General features: G+C 47.4%; 1 protein-coding gene across 4 annotated transcripts in view; it reads right to left on the bottom strand.

The window, feature by feature from the left end:
• The window catches only part of NCOA1 (nuclear receptor coactivator 1), a 261,684-nt gene that overhangs the window by 119,493 nt on the left and 116,180 nt on the right, over positions 1 to 26,011 (bottom strand). For 2 of the 4 annotated variants that reach the window (XM_083178824.1, XM_083178820.1), the window contains exon 1: positions 18,187 to 18,323. The exons of the other annotated variants lie outside the window; for them this stretch is intronic. The gene's annotated coding sequence lies outside the window, so the exon portion shown is untranslated. Of the gene's footprint in view, positions 1 to 18,186; positions 18,324 to 26,011 lie in introns of those variants that run through there. 4 annotated transcript variants of the gene reach the window in all.

Below are 26,011 nucleotides of genomic sequence, written 5' to 3' on the forward strand. Positions count from 1 at the left end.
TACTTCATATAGCAAGCCCTGAGGCCAGCTCATGGCGTGTACTTTATCTCTCTCCACAACTTAGTACGCCCCCCCCCAGCGTCCTTGAACAAGGGACCGTATATATAGCACTGGCGCCAATCCCCCGGTGTAGTACTCTCCTTACCACAATGCCTTCACCGCTGAAATATTAAAAGGACAGAAACCATAGAAACCACCATCACCCCTGCGACCACATAACCGCCTCCGGTAAGTGAATCATTACATTAGTGGCTTATCTCAGTAATGGAAGGGGGGCGAGGCACAATTAACCCCATTGAACGGCACAATGATGGGAAGAATGAGAACAGACTGGGTAAGAGGTAATACGGAATGATTTGGGCATCTCTGCCAGCTCGCAGCCCACCTGCGGAGTAGACACAACTGTGCGCCCGCCCATACCGCATGGCACACTCCAAATCTCACTGTCTAACTCTACACAAACCCAAAATGCTACAAGTCCATATACTAGCACAGCGCCCCAGAACTACGTGCCCACTCTGTACCTGGCACGGCATTTCTCCACAACAGCAAATGCTACCTGTCTCTGCCAACCTCAACTCCGGCGGAACGCTCTACTTCATATAGCAAGCCCTGAGGCCAGCTCATGGCGTGTACTTTATCTCTCTCCACAACTTAGTACGCCCCCCCCCAGCGTCCTTGAACAAGGGACCGTATATATAGCACTGGCGCCAATCCCCCGGTGTAGTACTCTCCTTACCACAATGCCTTCACCGCTGAAATATTAAAAGGACAGAAACCATAGAAACCACCATCACCCCTGCGACCACATAACCGCCTCCGGTAAGTGAATCATTACATTAGTGGCTTATCTCAGTAATGGAAGGGGGGCGAGGCACAATTAACCCCATTGAACGGCACAATGATGGGAAGAATGAGAACAGACTGGGTAAGAGGTAATACGGGGGGGGGGGGGGGGGGGTCGGGATGCGGTGCGTTCATCAGGTTGCTGGATACAGATGTCCTCATACCGCAGACCTGATCCGATTCGACAACGTTTAAGGGCAACTTCATAGTGCGGAGGCGGCCTTGTTCTGGCCTGGACCGATACCTCCCAACTATCAGAGCGGACTGTGCCACCGCTGGCATGCCTACTGGCAGGACGTTTGGAGATATTATATATAAGGAGATCTCTCTTGTATTTTGTTTGGGTCATATGGTCGACGGTATAAAGGTTGACATACATTGGTCAACTAAACGTCAACAGGGCTTAAGTTGACACATGAAATAGGTCGACAGTCAGGTCAACATGTTTTTTCACTTTTTTTCATAACTATGTTGACGTAAGTCGACATGGACACCTATCAGTGTATCGCCGCGCTCGCCGTTATTCGGGCACTATTCTGTTCTCCCACCACGCCCTAGTGGATGGTAGGGTATGAAATAACGCCTGTCGGCACAAGTCAGTGTCAAAGAAAAAAAACTGTCAGCCACATATTGCATGCGTTGACATAAGCCTATGACGACCTAGCAATCGTCTCCCTTTGCATTATGTGCAGTGTGTGTTTCAGTAACACAAAGCCATAGTGTTCCGCTTATGTAACGGGCTCCCTGCATAATTGATGGGACATACGACATATGGCAGCGCTGCCGGACTGACATGTAACCTGGAAATAAACAAGACTTGGAAGTAAATCCAGCAAAGCAATAAATGCAGCAAATATGACTATGCCAGGCTCCCGCGTACGGGGCGAGGAAGCGGCTGCAGGCACACGGGGCGAGGAAGCGGCTGCAGGCACACGGGGTGGAGAAGCGGCTGCAGGCACACGGGGTGGAGAAGCGGCTGCAGGCACTCGGGGCAGTGAAGCGGCTGCAGGCACTTGGGCGGAGAAGCGGCTGCAGGCACTCGGGGCAGTGAAGAGGCTGCAGGCACTCGGGGCGGGGAAGCGGCTGCAGGCACACGGGGTGGGGAAGCGGCTGCAGGCACTCGGGGTGGGGAAGCGGCTGCAGGCACTCGGGGTGGAGAAGCGGCTGCAGGCACACAGGGTGGAGAAGCGGCTGCAGGCACTCGGGGCAGTGAAGCAGCTGCAGGCACTCGGGTGGGGAAGCGGCTGCAGGCACACGGGGCGGGGGAGCAGCTACGGGTACACAGCCAGCAGACTCAGACCAGTGACAAGGACGCTTAATATGAGGTCACAGACTCCCTATACTACAGGCCTATTATTCCCCACAACCCACCATGTGCGACCATCCAGCGTTACACGGTAAAGCGCGGAGGACAGTGCACCTCCCACAAAACCGGCAGCTATGGAAATGTTCGGCTTTGCACCGCAATAGGATGTCAACCTTTTCCTGTGTCGACCAGGTGCCACTACTGACCTAGTGTGTATCCACCTTCTCACTGTTGACCATTAGTGGTCGAGCCAGTCACTGGCGACCAAGACATTGTCGACATGACAACCGAATCCGTGGTCGTGAGGAGTCAGGAAAGTATAAATGCGTTTTGTTATTTTACATGAGTCCGTTAGCCCTGAAATACTCTGTGCGCTAGGCTGCTCCTCCCACTTCCGCTCGGTTCCGGATGAAAGGATCGACAGTGTCTAGATAGATAGTCAATAGGTTGACACGGAGCGGTTGCAAACGGTTGCCATTCTTTCATCATACAACACAACAGTTTTGCCCTCCACAGTCTACGACTCCTGGCGATCGTTACAACGGCGCGTCCACGTTCCGAAGCAGAAACGGAGCCGGTAGGTGATCAACTACTGTGAGGGATTTTCATTGCAAAGCCCGAGAGTGCTAGACGAGGGCTCATTGGTGTCATAAACATCCGAAACAAACAGCGCGGCCCCCGATGAGCGTGATCTAAGGATAGTCCTGGAGGACACGCAGCGGGATCTCTAATTAACCTGCGGCTCAGTGTTATTGAGGCTGCACCCCTGAGATCGGAGCAGAAGAAGTAACGAGGACATCAACGTTCCTCACAGCTTCGTCCCACAGACCAGATGCAAGTCTGGGGTACAGAAGGGGGTCCTCATCTCTACGGGACTACACTGAGAAACCACCGAGAGACGTAACAAAGATTGAGAGATAACGTACCAAACGATCAGCAACTATCATGTTACAGGCTGTGTTTGAAAATGGTCAAGAGACGATTGGTTGGTACTTTATCTCTCTCCATTGTATCTCTCTCCAAGCTTTGATAAATGTCCCCCAAATATGTGAATAATAACCACACAGCTGCTCCTCATTACTGGCCGGGAGAAGTCAGTAGGCTGAAATCACCTTGATCTGCAGGATTTCATCAAAGTAATAAAACTTGGGCCTCGGCACTCTCTGCACTGAGGGCCAGATGTATCAAGCTTCAAAAATCGATGAAGTGGAGATTGATAAACAGCCAGCCAATCAGCTACAACCAGTCATGTCACAGGCTGGGTTTGAAAAATGACAGGAGCTGATTGGCTGGCTGTTTATCACTCTCCACTTTATAACTTTTGAAGCTTGATACATTATAAGAAGCTGCTATTAGTTATTGTTGATAGGCCTCAGGGCTAAAAGTAGGGACATCTGAGGAGCAGTAAAATTAAGAGGAAAAGGTTTTCGAAAAAGAGAATGGCGACACTTTATAATCCACAAAAATGACCACGGAAATGCGCACTTTTCACCGGCGGAATTTGACCTTATGTGACCCCGGTTCTGTCCTTATCCCAACATCGAGCAGAAGACTCCACTTGCATTCTATCCATGCACTATGGAAAACCACAAAATTCTCATTTACAAATTCCAGGTGGAACGGCGGAGCATAAAAAACAAACAAACTGAGTAACGCCTAGAACACCGTCAACCCCCTGCTTTCTGGACCGCTGGAAATCGCTGCCCCTCAATCATGCACAGACGCACTAAGATACCCAAAACATTGGGATTTATGCAAACCATCGGATCTGAATGTGGCCCTCTTACGCTGGCCACCCAAGCTGGACCGGCCGTTGGTTATTGTGTCAGGCCCTTTTCCAAGCGTGACAAAATCGGACCAATCCATCCGTTCTATACTGCAAAAGTCATGTCTGAGGACATTGCAAGTCCAACATGAACAGTAAGGTTGTGCGAGATGGTCCAGGAATGGACATTTGGGATTACAGGGTAGCCCTGAATTATCCCGAAACAGTAAAACCACGCACAGTAGGCTTAATTTGCAGCCCTACAAACAGCGCAATGTAATATGATGAATCTGTACACGCGGCTGTTCCTGGTTTATATCACAATGAGGTGGATGTGCGAAATGCGTGGAGGTCACAGTGGGAGAGGGCACACATGTTTACGATGTATTGGTAACATTCCCCAGGTTCGGCGCGCTGGTAACCGGCTTTCATGTGAATATCTCCTGTCAGAGTATGTTTTTTTCCTTCAGGCCTTTGATTTTATCATCCCAAATTAAGAACATCTGTAATCTAGTCTATGAAGATGAAAAAGTTCTACGGAGCGATGAGGTAGTGGAAAAAAAAAAGATCTTACACAACGATACATGGAAATGGTCAATGTTAATCTATTGATTAGTTTGCGTTTCAGACTCATATGTCGACCTTCACAAACGAGCTGAGATGTGCCCCACGCCGACGCACAGGAAGCCACCTGGTGGGCTACATTCCGTTTCTGAAAATCAAAAGCAATCCGTCTTCTGCATCTACTGTATACAATGCAGCATGGCTAAACCACTGCTAACTGGATATAGTGGCACTGCATCGCAGCATACCCCCCAAAACTCCCCCCCACCCCGCAACCTAACGCCAAAATTAACGCTTCTAAGTGCCTAACCCTCCCTCTCCGCAGCCTAACCCTAACCTCCCCCCTTCTAAGTGCCTAACCGATCCTCTCCGCAGCATAACCCTAACCTTCCCTCCCCCCACAGCCTAACCTTGAGTCCCCCATAATGCGTAATCCCACCTATCTGCTGTTAGCATCTATGACATCCGGGTGCTGTTTCTGAGGACCCAGTTTTGGATCGCCATAGCAACGTATTTAGGCACCGGTCCGCCTGCATTATGCTCGTGCTTACTCAGGCTGGCCACAGGAACCGCGCACCGAGTCAAATAAGCCGAACACCCTGGACTCTCCATGCCTTCAAAAATGGGGCGACACCCCCCCCCCCCCCGTTTTGAAGAACGCTCCACAGAAAATGCAAAAAAACAAAGACGCTCCCCTTTGTCAAACAGCCAGATATTAGCCAAATAAATCAGCTGGTTTTTTATGTGAAGATAAGTCGCTCAGAGGATTTCAGTTCCCCAATAGGAGCTGTGTCACGAGGGGAGGCCGCGGGAACCTCAGGAGACCGTACAGACGTTAATTACAATGTTTATATCAACACATAATGAGGGTCTGGGAATGGGAAGTACACGGAACGCTGGATTGTGCTGCGCAGCGGTGGATTTAAGGTTCTATAAAAGGTTTTTTTTTCACAGTGTAATTGAAATCGCTCGGCGCAGGCGGAAGTCTGACACGTTCCTTTTGTTCACATTACCATTTTTTTGTCATTTGTATGTTTTGAAATCTAGAACGACCGCAATTTCACCCGAAAAAGATCAGCTGTCGCGGAGATGAACGCAGACGGAAAAACACAAGGCGGCGGGCGAGGCTATAGCGCGGCATTGTACAGTATGTCGATATATTGTATATTTACACAAAACTGTGCATGGCTGAGAGTAGTCAGTAAGCTTACTGACAGAAAAACGCAATTGTGCCCAGACAAATAACAACGAACACATAACCACGCATCAGTGCGTCGTGTGGGAGAGCTCAGGGTCAGTGTCTAGATTGACACAGGCAGAGAGCCCCATGTAAATGTCAACACACCAAAAAGTCAATGTTGACACCTGAACATGTGGAACCCCAATTAGTGTACCGCGTACTGTTCCCAGTCCACGTGGATGGTGTAGCATGAAAAGTAATTTTTTTTAAATGCGGAAAACTGATTTCCAAGCCGAACTTTTGTCAGTGTTGACCTGTTGGTGTCGACCTAGATATTGTCTGTCAGACATCCGGATACTGTGTGTCAGAATCAGTTCTGGTCTATAAATCCTACATAGAAACTGATCGGTTGCTATAGGCAACAGCTCCCGTTTACATTTTAGAGTCTAGATGAAGCTTTAGTAAATAAAGAAGTTATCACTGGTAGACCATTGAAGTGGCCCTAGTTGTGGTAGAATGAGCCTCAAGTCTTCAATGGGTTATATACCAGAGTTTTCCATACTATGTCATTACAATCTAGTTACATGGGTCTTCAAACTGCGGCCCTCCAGATGTTGTGAAACTACAAATCCCAGCATGCCATGCCACAGTTTTGCTATAAGGGAGTGTTAGAACTGTGGCAAGGCATGCTGGGATTTGTAGTTTCACAACATCTGGAGGGCCACAGTTTGAAGACCCATGATAGTAGGTGCAAGTCCTGATTTACCCAGTCTCAAAATGGGATCTTATTGGCTATCTGGCTGTCACATGTTTTGGAGCCAAAACATGTGACATCCGATAGCCAATAAGATCCCGTTTTGAGATCTGGGTAAATCGCCGTAAATCCAGACATGCACATCTCTAGTTTTAAGGATATCAGGGGTAGATTTATTAAGTTGAAGTTTAGGCCAGTAAGTTTAGTGACATTAAGGGCAGGATGTACCAAGGGGAGAATGCGGTAAAACCCCCGTTTTACCACATTTTCCTATGTACTAAAACCCCGCTGCCACATTACCGCATGGACCTTTGGGTGACTATACCCTATAGAAGCCTATGGGCTTCTTTTACCTTTGGGTGGTGATACCCTATAGAAGCCTATGGGCTTATTTTCGTCGCCTGCCGCCTCAGCCGCAAACCCGCCAACCCACCCCTCCCTCTGGCTTACCTTAGTCCAGGTCCTCCTGGACCTGGAAGGTAAACCCTTGCTAACCCCTATTAACACAGTCAGACGTCCTACCGGCTGCAGGGGGAGGAGGAGGCGCCGAGGACAGCCTGCTTAGCTGTCCCCGGCGTGAGGGGGAGCAGCAGGGAGGTGAAGGAGACCTCCCCCCACACATTACAGGTATCGCGGGGGGGGTAGGCCCTCCGTCTCCGCACTGCGATGCCAGCTGCATATGTTAGTAGAAATCGCATATTTAATGAGATGCGAAAAAAAAAGCAAATACCGCAGATTTTGCCACGAAATCGCACATTCTGAAGGTGCGATTTTTAGAAACGCCGGAACTCGCATCCAGATGTTTTCCCATTATAACGTATATAAATCGCATATTTAATGAGATGGGAAAATGTTACTAAAAATCGCCACACATGCAGACAAGGTTCTGACAGGCGAATTGGCCAGAACCATGCACAGATCATTGAGATCTGTGCATGGTCCTGTCTTAAAAAATGTGTAAAATTTCATTTATATATTTTTTAAATGGCATGAGGTCCCCCCTCCTGAGCATAACCAGCCCCGGGCTCATTGAGCCGGACCTGGTTCAAAAAATACAGGGGGACCCCCAGATTTTTTGTCACCTGCATTTTTGGAACCAGGACCGGTCCAAGAGTCCGGGGCTGGTTTCAGAAATACGGGGGACCCCTATGCTTTTTGTCCCCTGTATTTTTGGAACCAGGTCCAGCTCAATGAGCCTGGGGACCTCACGCCATTAAAAAAAAAAAAAAAAACGCATATTTCCTCAAATTTGCACATTTTCATGACTAAAAATCGCACATTATCACACTTTATCGCCTGCGATTTTAAAAGGTGCCATAATGGGCGATTTTGGAAAGTGACTAAAACTCTCATGCCATTAAATGTCACCCAAAGTGTCTGTTTTTTATCACCGGCCAATCAGCTCCTAACTTTTTTTCAAACCAAACCTGTAACCTCACAGTTAGGAGCTGATTGGCCGGTGATAAAAACCAGACACTTTAGCACTTCACCGAGCTTAATAAATCTACCCCTCAGTTCTTAACCAGAGGGTCAAATTAAATGTACTGAAGTATTACATCACCTGTGCTCAAACAAGGATATTCTGAAAACCTGGACTGTAATAGAGTTTGGGAACTCTTCACCCTGCACGATGCAATTTATAGACGTCAGGTCATTTTGCAGCGGTGCTGAGCCCCACAGAGGTTTGTTCTCGCTGACTGACAGGTTAATGGGCCGTAAAATGGCTCCTGACCTGGTGGCACACCGTAGGCCATGCTCATCCATCACACTTGCGCTCCCTGAGTATTGATGTTGTAGTAGACACACACAGTGTGGTGCGGAGGAGGGGAGACTCCTCACGTTTCACAGTCAGAGGCCTTGTCACAGAGACACACTCCCACAGATAAGGAGCTGTACCTTTACCCTGAGATAAGCTTCTGCTGCTCCTCTCATTCCTTATCATGTCCCCAGACACCATCCCGAAAGTGACTTCTATCTAGTATTGCGCCAACTGAGTGCGCAGCGCTGTACAAACGATACATTTCCACCAGTGCAGCACAGGAGGTATAACATCTGCCATACACAATTAGTGTGAGGAAAACAACATGGCAGTTCCTGAGAGAAATGACATGTAGGGGCAGAACAGACACCATCTTGCCAGGTCCACACAAACAAATGGTCGGCATAGAAATAGTCAACATGAGAAAAAGTTGAAATGAGATTTTTCCCAGATTTTGTTGTTTCTGTCGACATGATGCGCTCGTCACACTATTAGAATCTCACGCTATTGCCCACCTGGATGGTAAAGTATGAACCAAGTCGGTTTATAAAAAAAAAATATCATGAAAAACTTGTGTCGACATTTTCCCTTGTCGACCCAAGCGGTTATACGCCATTCTCACACACTGAGAATGTATATGGCTATAAATGGGTGTCTGATGGTATTATCCCAGGGGACACACAACATGGGCCCATCACTCCGAATTTCAAAAATCAAAAAACATCCACAACAGCATTTTTTCAAACCCTTTGCCGTGGTACACTAGTATGCCTTGAGCTGTTCTCATGTGTGCCACCAAAGCGAGAGATGCCCGCACCAGTTTACAGCCACCACTAGTTTACCTGTTACTCACTGGCCTCTTGTTTTGATGTGAGGGCCAATGTATTTTATTTTTGTTACCTGTGTGATTGGTTTTTTTTTTTCATATGGGGTCAATGGGTTTGTTTGCTTTTTTCCTGTGGGGGCCAAGGTGTTTTTCCCTGTGGGTGTCTAATGGTGTGCCTTGGTCATTTGAATTTTTTTTTTGGTGTGCCGTTACTTGAAAATCATTGATCTACAAATTCTATTGCATGCCACCCCCACCTACCACAAGCTGGAGTCTGATGGGACAGTTCCCCAAGAAGTGAAGTCCAGGCCCAATGCGGCATCAGCTCAGGCTGGGTGTATACATTGTGAGGCTGATTTCGAGTCAGGAGCAAAGCATAAAAATTATAGGGGAGCAAATTCACAGCTTGGGTAGAATGCAGAGTGATTTAGAGATGGGAGAACCACGTTCAGGGGTAGAATGCAGAGTGATTTAGAGATGGGAGAGCCGAGTTCTAGCTGAGCAGTGTAAAAATAAAGCTGCCCTGCATTGTGAGCTTCATGTGAAAGCAGATGGTATTTACCCTGCATGCAAAAAAAAAAAAAAAAACCTGAATGTGCGCCCTGAATGTGCTTGGTAAGTGCGGCCTTCTGTACTGCAGGTAAACACAATGTACCATGTGGACCCGCGCACAGCGGCCTGAACAAGCAAAACACGTATCTGTCCCCTGCACAAAGGTCCACAGATAACACAAACTGGGAATACAGACACACACAGCCAAGTGTCCGCCAACACACACACACACACTCACACACTATGCTAGCAAATTAAATACATGTGTAAGAATATGAAGCGGACCTGCAGATTGATCATGAGCCCCTGTGATGTTGAGGCCCATAGGCGTAAGGCTTGTTTGCCCGGCCCTATGTGACAGTGTAGAAAACAAAGCAATCGACATAGCTGGGGTAACGACATGCACTGGGTCGACCACTGAAGGTCAACAGGCCTCTGAAATAGATGAAAACATGAAATAGGGAAATAGGAAATAAGGACCATATCCCCATAGCAGCCTCTCCTGCCCCGTAGCGCACTCTCCCACATAATGCTGCCAGACACACACTGAATACACACTGCGACACACGGCGATCCGCGGCGAGGCCTAGAATCACTAGGGCCCTTACTCTGATTGAGTCGGATGGCTGCGTGTGCTGTCGAACGGCCGATGTTTGCGCATGTGCAGAGGCGTTTCGGCGCATGTGCGAACGCCGCGCACGTCCGAACACGGCGTGAGTTCCGTGCAGAAAACGATCAGGTTTGAACAATCCGAGCAGGGGGTGGAGAGGGGCGTGAAGGGATGTTTGGCCTCATTACCGTATGCGTACGCCCCGCGTTTCATGGGCGTTCCCATGAAAACGCTGGGCATACATATGGTAATACGGCCGTGACGCACGTGCACAGCTGACATAGCAGTATGTCAGCTGCCCGCCCATATCCCTGCTTTCATACGGAAAAATGTCCGAGTGGTCTGGAGCACTCGGAGCTGCCTGACCGCTTGCTCCATCATTCGATTGTCGGCGACCATCGGAGAATGGGGGAGGTTCCCACAGATGGGGGAGGTGTTCACATGAAACATCCACTCGCGGTCCGTTCGTTCTGCGTCTTACCGCATTCGGACAGTGTGAGCGATCCGTCCGGTAGGCGGGGCTAAGAACACTCAGTGCCCATCCGCAAATACGCATACGTCCGATTCAACTAGAATAAGGGCCTATGTGTACTGCAACTCTCCGAATTCTGGACGTAAACTGACCGGCTCACGTTACAGCTTCCAACCGATCCCCCTCCCCCCCCCCTTTTTTTTTTTTTACGAGGGATTTTCCCCAAGGCTGCTGTCCAATGCATTAAGGACCATACAACTCAACGCCTCTGCACAGGTTGCTCAGCAACACATATGCGGCAGCCGTGTCGTAATCAAAGCAGTCAGCCAGGTAACGGGCTCATGAAGACCTGCGAATAGCCACCAGACATGACCGCGCGGAGCAAGGGGGAGCCCGCGCTGTCCGAGTCCGTCCAGCAGCAAATCCCACATGTGCTGGGAGAGAAAAAGCATCGACCTCTCTTCCAAAACCACAAGTGACTAATGTACAGTAGAGAAATCCAGATGCAGCTGTCATCCCAAAGGCGCGGTGTACTGGTGACCCCGCGGCCAGCTGTGTCCTCGGACGGGGCAGAAAAGAGTTATTAGCGGGCTGAAGGGGGGTTGGTGTGTGCACAATCCCGCTTGGCAGGGACGGGGTTAATACCGACAGAACCGGGTTTTTTACGCTGCACCAAAATGCGTACGGGCTACTGTGTCGTGTGTTGCTGCTGTCCTGGGACTTGTAGTCCCACAGCTTCTCCCACCTCGCCTTAAAACCCCGCCGAGGGAATTCCTCCGATTTACCACTCCCGAAAACCTCCTTGTGACACGGCACAATATTATCTTACAGCCTCACAGCTGGAAAGGATACAAGTCAAACTATAATTCCCAAATTCCGTTACCTATATCTGATCTGTGCGCTGCAGCGTTCAGTAACCCAAACCACAGGCAATTTGCAGCTACCTTATACCGATTGCAGTCTGTCACCACCTCCTCGTTTTAGGGGGAGAGGCTGGAAGGAAGAAAAGACCCTTTCCAGCCTGCGCCAAAGATCTGGCCTTTTGCTGAACGCTGCCTGAACCCCCCGACCCACCCACCACGAGCAGAATAACAACAAGTGCTACCATTGGTTAACAAAGCACTCCAGATGTAATTATGTCATGACATGCAAAGTCACAAGCATTTCCCCAACAGCAGCTAGATGATGGGCAGCACGGATGGTGTAATGGTTAGCATTACTGCCTCACAGCGCTGAGGTCATTGGATCAATCCCCACCATGGCCCTAACTGTGCGGAGTTTGTATATTCTCCCCGTACTTGCGTGGGTTTCCCCTGGGTACTCCGCCTTCCTCCCACAATCCAAAAATATACTGGTAGGATAATTGGGTCCCAACAAAATTAACTCTAGAAGGTCTGTGTGTGTGTACATGTGGTAGGGAATATAGATTGTAAGCTCCACTGGGGCAGGGACTGATGTGAATGTTCAACTATACTCTGTACAGCGCTGCGGAATATAAGAAACTGTTAATAAATAAATAATCATATACCTGGCATTGTCTAGTCCCTGGTTACATCGGAAATAAATATTGGAACTATTGAAATTAATTCTTCCCAGATGCTATAATATTTGTTACCAGTTATTTATATAGCGCACACATGTTCCGCAGTGCTGTACAGAGAATATTATTACCAGTTATTTATATAGCGCACACATATTCCACAGCGCTGTACAGAGAATATTATTACCAGTTATTTATATAGCGCACACATATTGCGCAGCACTGTACTGAGGATATTATTACCAGTCATTATATAGCGCACACATATTCTGCAGCGCTGTACAGAGAATATTATTACCAGTTATTTATATAGTGCACACATATTCCGCAGCGCTGTACAGGGAATATTATTACCAGTTATTATATAGCGCACACATATTCCGCAGCGCTGTACAGAGAATATTATTACCAGTTATTTATATAGCGCACACATATTCCGCAGCGCTGTACAGAGAATATTACCAGTTATTTATATAGCGCACACATATTCCGCAGCGCTATACAGAGACTATTATTACCAGTTATTTATATAGCACACACATATTCCGCAGCGCTGTACAGAGACTATTATTACCAGTTATTATATAGCGCACACATATTCCGCAGCGCTGTACAGAGAATATGATTACCAGTTATTTATATAGCGCACACATATTCCGCAGCGCTGTACAGAGACTATTATTACCAGTTATTATATAGCGCACACATATTCCGCAGCGCTGTACAGAGAATATTATTACCAGTTATTATATAGCGCACACATATCCCGCAACGCTGTACAGAGACTATTATTACCAGTTATTTATATAGCGCACACATATTCCGCAGCGCTGTACAGAGAATATTATTACCAGTTATTTATATAGCACACACATATTCCCCAGCGCTGTACAGAGAATATTACCAGTTATTATATAGCGCACACATATTCCGCAGCGCTGTACAGAGAATATGATTACCAGTTATTTATATAGCGCACACATATTCCGCAGCGCTGTACAGAGACTATTATTACCAGTTATTATATAGCGCACACATATTCCGCAGCGCTGTACAGAGACTATTATTACCAGTTATTATATAGCGCACACATATTCCGCAGCGCTGTACAGAGAATATTATTATCAGTTATTATATAGCGCACACATATTCCGCAGCGCTGTACAGAGAATATTATTACCAGTTATTATATAGTGCACACATATTCCGCAGCGCTGTACAGAGACTATTATTACCAGTTATTATATAGCGCACACATATTCCGCAGCGCTGTACAGAGACTATTATTACCAGTTATTATATAGCGCACACATATTCCGTAGCACTGTACAGAGACTATTATTACCAGTTATTATATAGCGCACACATATTCCGCAGCGCTGTACAGAGAATATTATTACCAGTTATTTATATAGCACACACATATTTCGCAGCGCTGTACAGAGACTAATATTACCAGTTATTATATAGCGCACACATATTCTGCAGCACTGTACAGAGAATATTATTACCAGTTATTATATAGCGCACACATATACCGCAGTGCTGTACAGAGAATATTATTACCAGTTATTTATATAGCGCACACATATTCTGCAGCACTGTACAGAGAATATTATTACCAGTTATTTATATAGCGCACACATATTCTGCAGCGCTGTACAGAGAATATTATTACCAGTTATTATATAGCGCACACATATTCCGCAGCGCTGTACAGAGACTATTATTACCAGTTATTATATAGCGCACACATATTCTGCAGCGCTGTACAGAGACTATTATTACCAGTTATTATATAGCGCACACATATTCCGCAGCGCTGTACAGAGACTATTATTACCAGTTATTATATAGTGCACACATATTCCGCAGCGCTGTACAGAGAATATTATTACCAGTTATTTATATAGCGCACACATATTCTGCAGCGCTGTACAGAGAATATGATTACCAGTTATTATATAGCGCACACATATTCCGCAGCGCTGTACAGAGACTATTATTACCAGTTATTATATAGTGCACACATATTCCACAGTGCTGTACAGAGACTATTATTACCAGTTATTATATAGCGCACACATATTCTACAGCGAATTTTCTCCTGCCGCGGCTGAACAGTTGTTCGATTTTTGCTCGGTTTGTGTTTTTGAATAGCCGCCATTACCCAGGAATTAGCGTTACCCAATACCCATATCGTACTGATATAACAGTGTGAAAGTCCTCAGGAAACCCGAGCAGCCAGCCCAGGCCGCTATCTGTACTCTCCGGGCATCCCGTTCTACCCCAGGTCACCGTGTAAGGGCCGCGTTGACCTCCAGAACAAGTGCACCTGTTACTGGGAACAGCGGAGGCAGCCTGCCACATTGTATACAGTGCTCCACACAAGCACTTTCCGTGTTCTAGGACCTCATGAATATTAGTCAGGTCTCATGAATATTAAATGACGGAGGTGGCGCCACAAGGGGAAATGACTAGGGGGTACTTGGTAAACGGAAGGAGCCATATCACGTATTCTATCTCAGCTCAGTGCCCTAATACATCCGCGTTACTATAAATCAGTGGTACGCTGAGACAGTGGCCAATCCAGGGATCAGGAATCCCAAATCTCGGTACTGAACAAATTCCCCCGGGATTGGTATCCCTACTTATGATGTCACAGCTCAGCGCCATATTCCCAGTGGATGCCACACCATCTCTCTTGGGGTTGGGATTGTTCCGTCTACAGCAAGTTGGTCGACAAGCATCGGGTCGACAGGTCAATAGGTCGACACACAAGCATTAAGTCGACACAGTCGACATGGATACAGTTTCCAGTGCACCGAATGCTTCGGGCACGGTGCCTTGCTGCGCTCGCACCACGCCCTAGTGGATGGTAGGGCATGAAATACCACCTGTCGACAGATGTCGACTCAAAAAACAGTGAAAAATTCCATGTCAACCTTTTGACTGGCGACCTAGACACTGTTGACCTAATGACCTGTCGACCAAAACCCACGTCGACCTTGACCCATGTCGACCTAACAGTGTTGACCCAATGCTTGTAGACCAACTTGCTGTAGACCCAATGATCGTAACCCTTCCCACGTGCTAATGAGATATGAAGTGGGAGTGGGGAGCAATGAGGGTAGGATCTGTCACCCCCTCATGACCAGTGGTCTACAATATGGCTGCCACCACTCTGTCCAGCCCCAGGGTAGAACAAGTGCACCTATGAAAAGCTTGCAACGAAACCATGCGTAACAAAAATGCTCAGCAAAGTACAGCAGCCTGTGCAACATGGGTATTACAGAAAAGCAGAGCAATTAACACTCGCTAATTGCTGAGCAGATCATCTGCAAACACCGTTCCCATGTCTCGTGTCTCCCAGTCAAACAAATCAACATTAGAACCGGATTTTTAGCACTTTAAAAAAAGCTCATTTGCAAAAAGTCAAATAGGAGTCAGCTGCGACAAAGTGCATTTAGCAAATTTCCAGAGGCTCCCAATATCCCATGTGCTAAAGTAACAGACACAACTCATGAGAGGCGCATGCAACATGCATCAGCGACACAACGCAGCCGGCGTGCTGCGTTCAGTGCATGCGTAGCCTTTTCCCCAGTGCCTCGTGTACAGTATGTCAGACGGGCCTGTGACACCTCGCACTAGCTTCCTGCTGCCAGTCTGCACTGCAGGGAACAACAACATTGTTTCAACAAAGTATATGACAGCAGGTCTAAATTGTATCAGAGCAAGAAAAGATAGCGGGAGGGGGGAAGGGGCCAAAGTTATTTTTTTTTAAAGTGAAATAACATAGGTCAGGTAAACGGGTGAGCTCACAGGTAGATTAGATAATAAAGCAACTGCTTGTCATTATACCAGGAAGGCGACAGAGCCAATAATAACTTGTAAGCTTATGTTGCTATATATATATATATATATATATATATATATATATATATATATATATATACATACACGTACATGCACAAACATGTAAATGTGGAAATAAGTAAACATGTACATTATTTGAATTTCAGGGACAAAGTCCAGGTAACAGACTTAGGGGGAGATGTAGCACAGTTTGCAAACAGTCTGTAAAATGGCAGTTGGGAGCACACTGCTTAGCCCTTTAAGGTATATGTATTAAGTCTTGGAGAGAGATAAAGTCGCACGTGGAGAGAGATTACGGGGTCTATTTGCTAAGTCTTGGAGAGAGAGAGAGATCAAGTGGGAAGAGATGAAGGGGCGTGTGCACTAAATTTGGAGAGAGGTAAAGTAGAGATAGATTAAGGGGGTGTGTATTAAGCATTGGAGAGAGATAAAGTGAACATGGAATCAATGCCAGCCAACCAGCTCCCACTTGTCGAACACAGCCTGTAACACCGTAGTTAGGCGCTGATTGGCCGGTACTTTATCTCACTCCACAGCGTACTACATACAACCCTTGATCTCTCCTCACTTTATCTCTCCCCAAGCTTTAATAAATCTCCCCCATCCTTGATAAATGACGCAGTCAGCAGCGGCGAGGTCGATGCGTTTTGCGCCACGACAAATTGCCGCGTTTTATTTGCAGCATTTTCTGGTGAAAGCGTCTCCGCACCAGCACCAGGTATAGCGTCTAGAGGAAATACTAAGCACAAGTTTGCGCTCCCCTCTGGAAATGCCGGCACAGCCTGCGGCAGGATATTGCTCAACAGGTTTGCGCAGAAAACGCTGATCGCTTTCCAGAACCTCTGTGCTGCTAGAGAGAAATGGGTTTCCGCAGGGTTAAATCTGCGTTCCAAGCCTTGTTTCTACCACACAGGAGCTGCCAGAGAACTCAGGAGTGACAGCATGGGAAGGTCTCAATCACAGCGTATTGCAGCAGTTACACAACAAGCATGGCCCCTGCAAGACTTTATCTAACACGCACCCGCGCGATAAAACGGCGTGGAAGGCATTTGCAGGAGCACCAGCACCTGGCCGACTCCCCAGCTCCCTGTATCTCGCTGCCATGTGCAATCTCTGCAGCACGTTCACACGGCTGCAGGGGAAACCGGATAATAATACAAGCAAGCCACAATCCTCGTTATGTAATTTCACCCTAAGGCGACCAGGCCGGACCGGCATTGCACGGGTTAAACTGGGCGCTGGAGAGGATTCAAAAAACACTTTAATCTCCTGGAAACGAGGCATTGGCCTACTTACGCCTTCCTCTGCCAGTGGAGGGGGGGCTGCAAGTCACAACACAGGGGTAGAGAGGGGGTAGGGGGGTTTGCACGCCTCTCCAGGAGCTAAAGTGTTAACAATCTCCTCTAGCTCAGTACGCTGAGTGATGCGTGGTAGACAGGAAGGGGTTAACAATCCATGCCATGCCCGTCATTGCAACACAACAAAAAAGAGGGGTCTATGGTGGGTGGGCACTTCCCAGCCAGAGCTCTGCAGGCAGCTGTGGCCTGCATGTGAATCTGGATACGACGTATCCTCCAGCGACTGAGACAAAGCGGCGTGCCAACGGTTAACATCCAATTCAAAGGTCTGCAGAACTCAGCAGTTTAACCTTCAACGGCACATAGGGGTAATCCCAATCACCCAGACCCCAGCCCGGAGGGAGCTCCCCTCTGCCCTGATGGTTCCCAACAGGCGGATTAAACTCATCGCCGACCCTTAACTCTTTCAACTCCACAGCATGGCTCCGCGGCACCCTGCGAATCCCAGCTGCAACCGAACGGTACCATCCACCCCCTTAACCCATCCTCAGCCAGGCGGCACACGCCGAGATGTCAGGCTCCTTGTGCAGAGACAGCTCTGGCCTCCGGCGCGATGAGACGGTTAAGATACAAGACAGAAATGCAATTCTCCCAACACCGTGGCCCCAGCCCATGCATGCAACCCCCAGCATAAACACGGCCCCAAAGTAGACTTTACCCCCTTTCCATACGTCTCGTCTGCTCCTCCGCCACAATGCAAAATAAATAGTGCCACAGGGGGACAACGGGGTAAGGGGTGCAAAAAACACGAAATGCTGCAAAATAAGGTGCATCTTACATTTGCCCAGGTAGATGAGCGGATCACTGATAGGGGCAAGCTGCTTTGTCATTGAGACTGCCCTGTATTTCGGCTTCCTTCTCTCTCTCTCGCAACGTTTAGCTTAGGTTTTTTTTTTTTTTTCAGAGATCTTTCCCGGAGAACTCTGGGTAAACTGGCTGTACAAGTTCCCTCTCAGTGTTTACAATTGCATCACACAACCGGCAGCAACCCTCCTTTTAAAGGGCCAGCCTCGCTGTGTCGCTGGGAGAGAGAGAAAGTTTGTCGTTACTGTGGTCTGGAAGCGTACGGAACTCTCTTGCGCTGAGGCGTAGTATACTGTATCTGAGAAGTATAAGATAAAGTCACCGGTGAGCGCCTCTCTAGTCCGTTAATCATGAGAACCGCCAGACGGATTTGGAGTTTTCACCAGAGGCGTACCTAGATATTCGTGGGCCCCATAGCAAAAGTTTGTAAAGACCCCCTATTTAGCAACTGATGGTGATAAATGTATGTAAAACATATTACTTAGACAGCAAAGATGGGCCCCCTTAAGCTCTGGGCCCCGTAGGTTATACATTATATTGTCTCAATTGGGGCCAAAACAGGTGCTCTATCACCAGCCTGAGCAGATTTTTTCCCTTTTTTCCTTTCCCATGATCAATACTAGGCCCCATAGGCATTTGTCCAGGAAGGTTTTGGCGTGGCAAACAGGCAGTGACGATTTGACTCAAGCGCGTCAAAGAAAAAAAACGTCCGCCCGGGCGCTTACTTGGGCTAAAGCTGCCTAAACCGTTAAAGATATAACACAACGATGGACTTTATTTCATAAAAATAGAAATTTATTTAAAAAAAATTATGAACAATTAAAATGCCGAATTATAGCAATAATCCCTTTTAGATTCCATCTGTCTCTATGGTAGAGGTGCACTAAATGTTGGAGAGTGATAAAATGGACAGCGATAAAGTATCAGCCAATCAGCTACTGTAATTTTTCCAAACGTAAATTGTAACACGGCTGTTAGGAACTGACTTGATTGGAGAGTATTTTATCTCTGTCTACTTTATCTTCCCCACTGCTTAGTACATGGGTCTTCAAACTGTGGCCCTCCAGATGTTGTGAAACTACAAATCCCAGCATGCCTTGCCACAGTTTTAACACTCCCTTATAGCAAAACTGTGGCAAGGCATGCTGGGATTTGTAGTTTCACAACATCTGGAGGGCCACAGTTTGAAGACCCATGGGTTAGTACATCTCCCCTACTCTCACTCTCTATCTATCTATCTATCTATCTATCTATCTATATATATATACATATATACACTGTATATGGTTCAAAATTGATTAGGTAATAAATAGCTTTTAGTGAATAAGACACTTGATAATAATTAAAATAGATTGCAGGGGTGTTTTAACAGAGGGGGGTCTGTGTGCGGGCTCTGAGTCTGATTCAGTACAGCTCGCCAAGCAGCGCTCTTTCGAACGTACACCCACTCCCCGCAAATCCACTCAGTACCATTGCGAGGGGATGTACGCCAACACATCCCCTCGCATGCAGCCGAAGGGGAGAGAAGTCATTCGATGGTTGCCGACGCCCCCCCCCCCCCCCCAAAAAAAAAAAAAAAAAAACACTAGGCCTTCCCCTACTCCGGCCCCTGCCACCACCTCCGCTTGGGGAGGGACCGTGCCAGAGCCTTCTGCTCATATGCAAGTCTCCGAAAACATGGCAGCTGTAATGTTTCAGTGACAAAATTCCTACTGCGCATTTGCGGCCGTCATTGTACCGGCAATTTTTTTTTTGCCATGACTGCCCCCCCCCCCCCCCCCCCTGGATATTGCACCCATTATAGAAACGCTTATGAACAAGGGACCTGCGGTGTTGACCAGTGAAAAGTGCCGGTGAATATAGGGAAATCAGCCTGTACCCTCCCCAAAACAGCACAGTCGCATAGGATAACAGTATAGGACATATATTGGGGCATAATAAAAAAAAGATTTGGGGGGACTTAAAATGTATTAAATGGATGCAATATGCAATTTTAAAAGCACTTAAAAAAAAGACAAAAAGAAAGTTTTTTTGGTGCAAAATAAATGCTGTCATGGAATACGGGGTACATGAAATGGGTATAAAGTATATATTTGGGCCAATTAAAGGCACTTTTAAAATTTTAGTAAAAACAACTCGACTACTCCCACCTGTAAGCTCTGCAAATCGTGTCGCACTCATAAAGCACCCAATATACCTGTCCCATACCTTCAACCCCCATTTGCGGATACAGTAACGCTGACACAGTGATTGTTTCCCACATGAGCTCTCTCAGCCAATCAGCGGCTGCCCACTTTATTTAAAAAAAATTTTTTTATTCTACTGCCCTCCCCCAATCAGCTCCCCAGGAGTGCATACATGATTTATTCCATGTACAAATGGCACATCAAGTGCCACATCGTAAGTGAGCCCCTAGAGGAGCTGCTGGGGGAGCTCAAGCTGAATTGGGTCCAACTTGTCTTAAGCCCCCATACAGTAGGCCAACTTGTCCTAAGGACAAGTCGGGCCCAATTATCCTGCGAGCTGCCCGGCAGCTCCCCGGGAGGCTCACATACAATTTGGCACTCATACCTTCCAACATGACCCTCTCCAGGAGGACACAATGCTCTGTTCCTGGACTTCCCCGGTAATGTATGATTGTCATCACCAGTGTTGAACCTGGGTAATTGATAAGAAAGGTGTTTCACCACAGGTGATGTTAATCATACATTACCAGGGAAGTCCAGGAATAGAGCATTGCTCCATCCTGGAGAGGGTCATGTTGGGGGGGGTGTGGGTGTACAAAGCTGTTTCTCAGCAAGCTGAAAGTCATCTGTTTGCAGCAGGACTCGGGATCCTTAATTGGCCACTGCCGAATAACAGGACAGAATATTCCTGGAACACTTACTTTAAAAGTTGAGTTGCTCACAGCCAATCACATGCCTTCTCCTATAGCAACAGCTGCCCCTCCCCCTGTTATAGCTCTGACTGGCAGTGACTGTTATGTGCCATTTTTCACATGTGACGAATCGCATGCGATTTATAGCATGTAATACAGAGTAGCTGAAGGCCGGTGAGGAGCAGCAGGGCGGGCGGCAGGTGCAGAGGTGGTGAGGAGCGGGGGGGCAGAGGTGGAGAGGAGCGGTTATCAGTGCAGCGGGCAGGAAGGGTGGCTATTAGAATTTTAAAATAACGTGTCAAATGACTGGACGACCTCTGGTTGGCTGAGAGAGAGCACTCTCAGCCAATCAACGGCCTTCCCTTCCGAGCGGCCGCTGATTGGCTGAGAGAGCTCTTAGCCAATCAGAGTTATTTGACAGATTATTTGAAAATGCTAATAGCCTTCGCTGACGGAGGTCGGACGCCATCGTACATGCTGCACGTCCGACCCCCTGATCCGGTCCGATGCGCACGGGACCGCGGATCGGATCAAATGTCACATACATGCGAAATCAGGTGAAATTGGCCCAAAATCACATAGTGTATGGGCACTTTTAACACTGCACCCCTTAGGGTAACAGTAACGCATATTTCCATGCAGCCTGTGACTATAACCCCAGAGTGTCCGGTGTCTGACAGTAGTAACATGTGCACAAGTATGGTAAGAACAACACACAACTACTGCTACTACTATCACTACCAAACTGAACAAAAACCCGCTCTGATCCCACTACAAGATGTAATACAACCGAGTCCCGGTTCTAATCTTCCGCAGTTTGTAATTCAGATTTTCGATCCGAATTTCAGGTTTAGATGGCAAAAAAATTACATGATTTTTTTTATTTTTTATTAATGATTGTTTTTTTTAAATAAATTTTACCCCAAACCGAAATCTTGCGGGATAATAGCAATCGTTCCACCTGCTATAGATAGGAGATTGTCACAGAACTATGAAGTTAAAGGTTATTCCCACCACGTGCAGATAAGGGCCCTATTCCCACGCTGCGGCCAGAATACGTTCTAGTACACCAGAAATATAGAACGCAGTACTTCCGGATCCATGTACCATGGTGTATATAAATGTTGGATACTTGCCGACTCTTTTCTCCTCCTCTCCGGAAGAAGCCCAGAGAGGAGACTTTCAGCGTGCTTCAGGGATTCCTAAAATTGGCGCGATTTGCGGGTGTACGTGGAGGGGGCTAAAATGGTGCAATTTGCATCTTTTTAGCCCCGTGCCCTCCGCGTACACCCGCAAATGCGGTATTTAACCGGCAGGGGAGGGCGGGAGGATTGCCCACCCTTCCGGCGGGCCGGGAGGGGGTTCCGGTTTTCCAATATTCCTTCTATAGACATAGCCCGAACGGGGCATACACACAGGGAGATATGTGTCCTGAGCAAATTTGTGTGGGAGATTGTCCGTAGTCTAGATCAGGGGTTCTCAAAATCGGTCCTCAACACCCCACACAGTTAATGGTTTCCAGGTCACAGGTGCACTCATTACTCACTGACACATTTTAAAAGATCCACAGGTGGAGCTAATTACTTCACTTGCGATTCTGTGAGGAGACCTGGAAAACATGCACTGTGTGGGGTCCTGAGGACCGAGTTTGAAAAACTGTGGTCTAGATCTTCCATAAACACGATGAGATTTCTGGCCAATTTCTAAGTGATCTGACTACGGGGCCCATGTCACTTTGGCTTGCAAAAGCAAAATCTCTCTCTAATGGGCAAAACCGTGCTGCGTTGCAGGTGGGGTAGATGTAACAGGTGCAGAGAGAGTTACATTTGGGTGGGGTGTGTTCAAACTGAAATATAAATTGCAGTGTTAAGCTGGCCATACACTACTTGATCATATTCTTTCCTTTTACATGTAATGGATTGCATGCCACCCCAGTGCCCCGCCTCCAGGAGGAGGGTCCGAGGTCAGACCTGCATGCCGGTGCGACCTCCGACTCACTGTCGGTAAACTGACTGCAGCCCTAATATATAAAGGAATAGCCCACACCTGCCCATGAAACAGCTTTTGGGTCCAACTGTCCAATTACTTTGGGTCTCTTAAAGAAGAGGGGGCTACAAAGTAAACAGCTGTCATTCTTAGACACCTCCTAAAATTTTAAACTCGTTGTGAATGAAAAAACTTGTTGCACATGATAAACGGCGCTGCAGCCAATCAGCTCCCAACTGTCATTCAAACACATGACATCTGTTGCCTATATAGAACGTGAGATCAGAGTCTCAATCTGTATTTGGGTTTCTATTAAAACTTGGGACAGGTTCAGGTTTGGGGCTAATTCTAGAACTGCTTAAGGCTTTGGATGAAAACTATTAGGTTGTGGTTTTATATATTCTTCATTCATTTTTTTTCTTCTTTTTGACGAGCAGGACGTAAGTCACCTCTGAGAGAAGTCACTTCAGTCTAGGAGACAGGAGGGATCTGGTCGTGCTGGTCAGACATACAAGTCCCCCTCCACACCAGTCCACAGTTTATAAGGTAGGAGATATGTCAGGACCTGTCCGACACTTAGTAATGTCACCTGGGTAAACCTGACCAATCACACGGCACTCTCCATAGCGGCCACTATCAAGGAGAGAGAGCGAGAGAAGAGAATGTGGAAAAAACCCACAAACACGTTCCACATAAACAGTGTTTTATAGCCCAAATCACACGCCCCACCTCCAATAAAGTGCACGTAACTGTTGCCCATGGAATTCTCAGGCTAAAACAAACCAGTATACTGTATTGGGTACAAAGTTTCAGAATGATAAAAAAAAACTAAATATTGTTTATTTTCTCTAGAAAATGCCTACAAATTAAAATATAGATATGGCACCAAGCCCAGCCGCCGCCGGAGAACAAATACTGTATATAGTTTACATGGTGCCAAAACTCATTGTGGAAGCCAGAAGTGCCGATTTATGTGTTTTTTGCTGGTGGGTTGTCAAGCCTGTTGGAAAGAGGTGTGGCCTTGTGAAAAGGGGAGTTTCCTTTGGGGTGTGGGAGGGGCCCTGCAAAAGGACTCCCCCTCGCAACACACACAGTGCACCAATCCACCGCCACCAAGTGACCTAATCTGGTGGGTCCCTAACACTATGGTTCGTTCATCGTATGGGACCCCCGTAGGCCAGCACAAGCCATCTTCACCAGGAGGTTGCCTAATGGATGACCTGGCAGTGCAATGGATGGCATCGCTGGCTCGCAGGGCTGGCGTCAAGGGTTTGACTTCAACCAGGGCCATATCTCTATGGAGTTTGTATGTTCTTCACATGTTCGTGTGGGTCCTCCCACACTCCAAAAACATTCCGGTAAGCTAAAAGGCTTCTGACAATGGCAGTGCCATAACGGGGTTCCTCCATGCCCTGCACCGCATGGCATCATGATGTCCCACAGCAAACCACTGCCAGGAAGACACCAATACCGTCGCCTGCAGCTTCCCATGGCGCCATTGGGGTGGTGACTGTGTCACTTCCTTGGTACCTGTGTGGTGGCACCAACCATGTTACTCCTTTCAGCATGATGGTACAGTGCCCATCATGTGGCAGCAGAATAAACTATAGTAGAAGAGTTCGATTCTCCTTAAGAAAAGTATTTTTTAACCTTCAGGTCCAATCTTTTACACAAGTCCCTGCTATAAAGTACCAGGCTTATCACAGGGCGCGATAGGAATCTAACGGAGAGGTCAGTGTTAGCACCTATGGAACAAAGGCAGGGCTAATCCGGCACTGGGGAAAAGCAAAGTTTACTTGTAAGGCAAAGATTAGGCTATTTGTTCTGAAATGTTTGGCCAGTTTAATGTAGACATCATACATAAGGTTATGTCGTGTACACAGAGCAGTCTCCAGAATCATCACAGCGCGCCAATGTGCGTTCTACCGCTCATTTATAAACGTGCTTGTCCTGCAGCGCTTCTTGGTGCTGATGTATTATACACAGACACATTTATAAGTGTGGCCCCCCATAACCTGTACGACATAAATATATTACTGGGACAGCTGACTACCACGGCGATCATCTTGTCAGCTGCCACAGAGATACTGGCCCACAGCGGTAATCCTGGTCCCAGAGTGCACTGCTAGATTAATGGAGGTCATGAGTTTGATTCCCACTGTGTGTAGTTTGTATATTCTCCTCGCGCTTGCGTGGGTTTCCACCTTAGTAAGGACTGTCTGATCCCTTTCCTATGTGTTTCGGAACCTGCATTAAATGGTTAAAACCTCATCAGTCTTTGCCAGGCGTACAGTAATAATATAACGTGCTTTATTTCCCATTAGTGGCGGCGGGCGACAGAATTGTGTGTGCAGGTACAGTGCACCTGTCAGGAGAGACGATGAGTTATTACATCCGTGTGTCCCCAGACACTGCGCCGTCTCCCACTCCGTGTACTGCACTGCGGATTTCTCAAGGTCCAGGGCAAGTCCCTGGGAATGACACTAAGAAACTGCAGACACGAAAGTTTTACCTCCAACTACACCGGCGTCAGTAGGAAACTTTGTATAACATTAGCTGCTATGTGCGGCCTACAAAGAGTGGGAGCAGCCAGTCATTGGGCTGAGCCACTATACAGGGGAACAGTGACATCACTGATATTGGAGGGACTGTACCAGATGACGACCTGGAAGGGGTGGTGACTAGGGGATGACGGCCTGGAAATTGTGGTGAGTAGGGGATGACGACCTGGAAAGGGTGGTGACTAGGGGATGATGACCTGGAAGGGGTGGTGACTAGGGGATGATGGCCTGGAAATTGTGGTGAGTAGGGAATGACGACCTGGAAGGGGTGGTGACTAGGGGATGATGACCTGGAAGGGGTGGTGACTAGGGGATGACGGCCTGGAAATTGTGGTGAGTAGGGGATGACGACCTGGAAGGGGTGGTGACTAGGG

The sequence above is a fragment of the Crinia signifera genome, chromosome 3 (assembly GCF_055691185.1).
Source record: "Crinia signifera chromosome 3, ASM5569118v1, whole genome shotgun sequence".
NCBI lineage: Eukaryota > Metazoa > Chordata > Amphibia > Anura > Myobatrachidae > Crinia > Crinia signifera.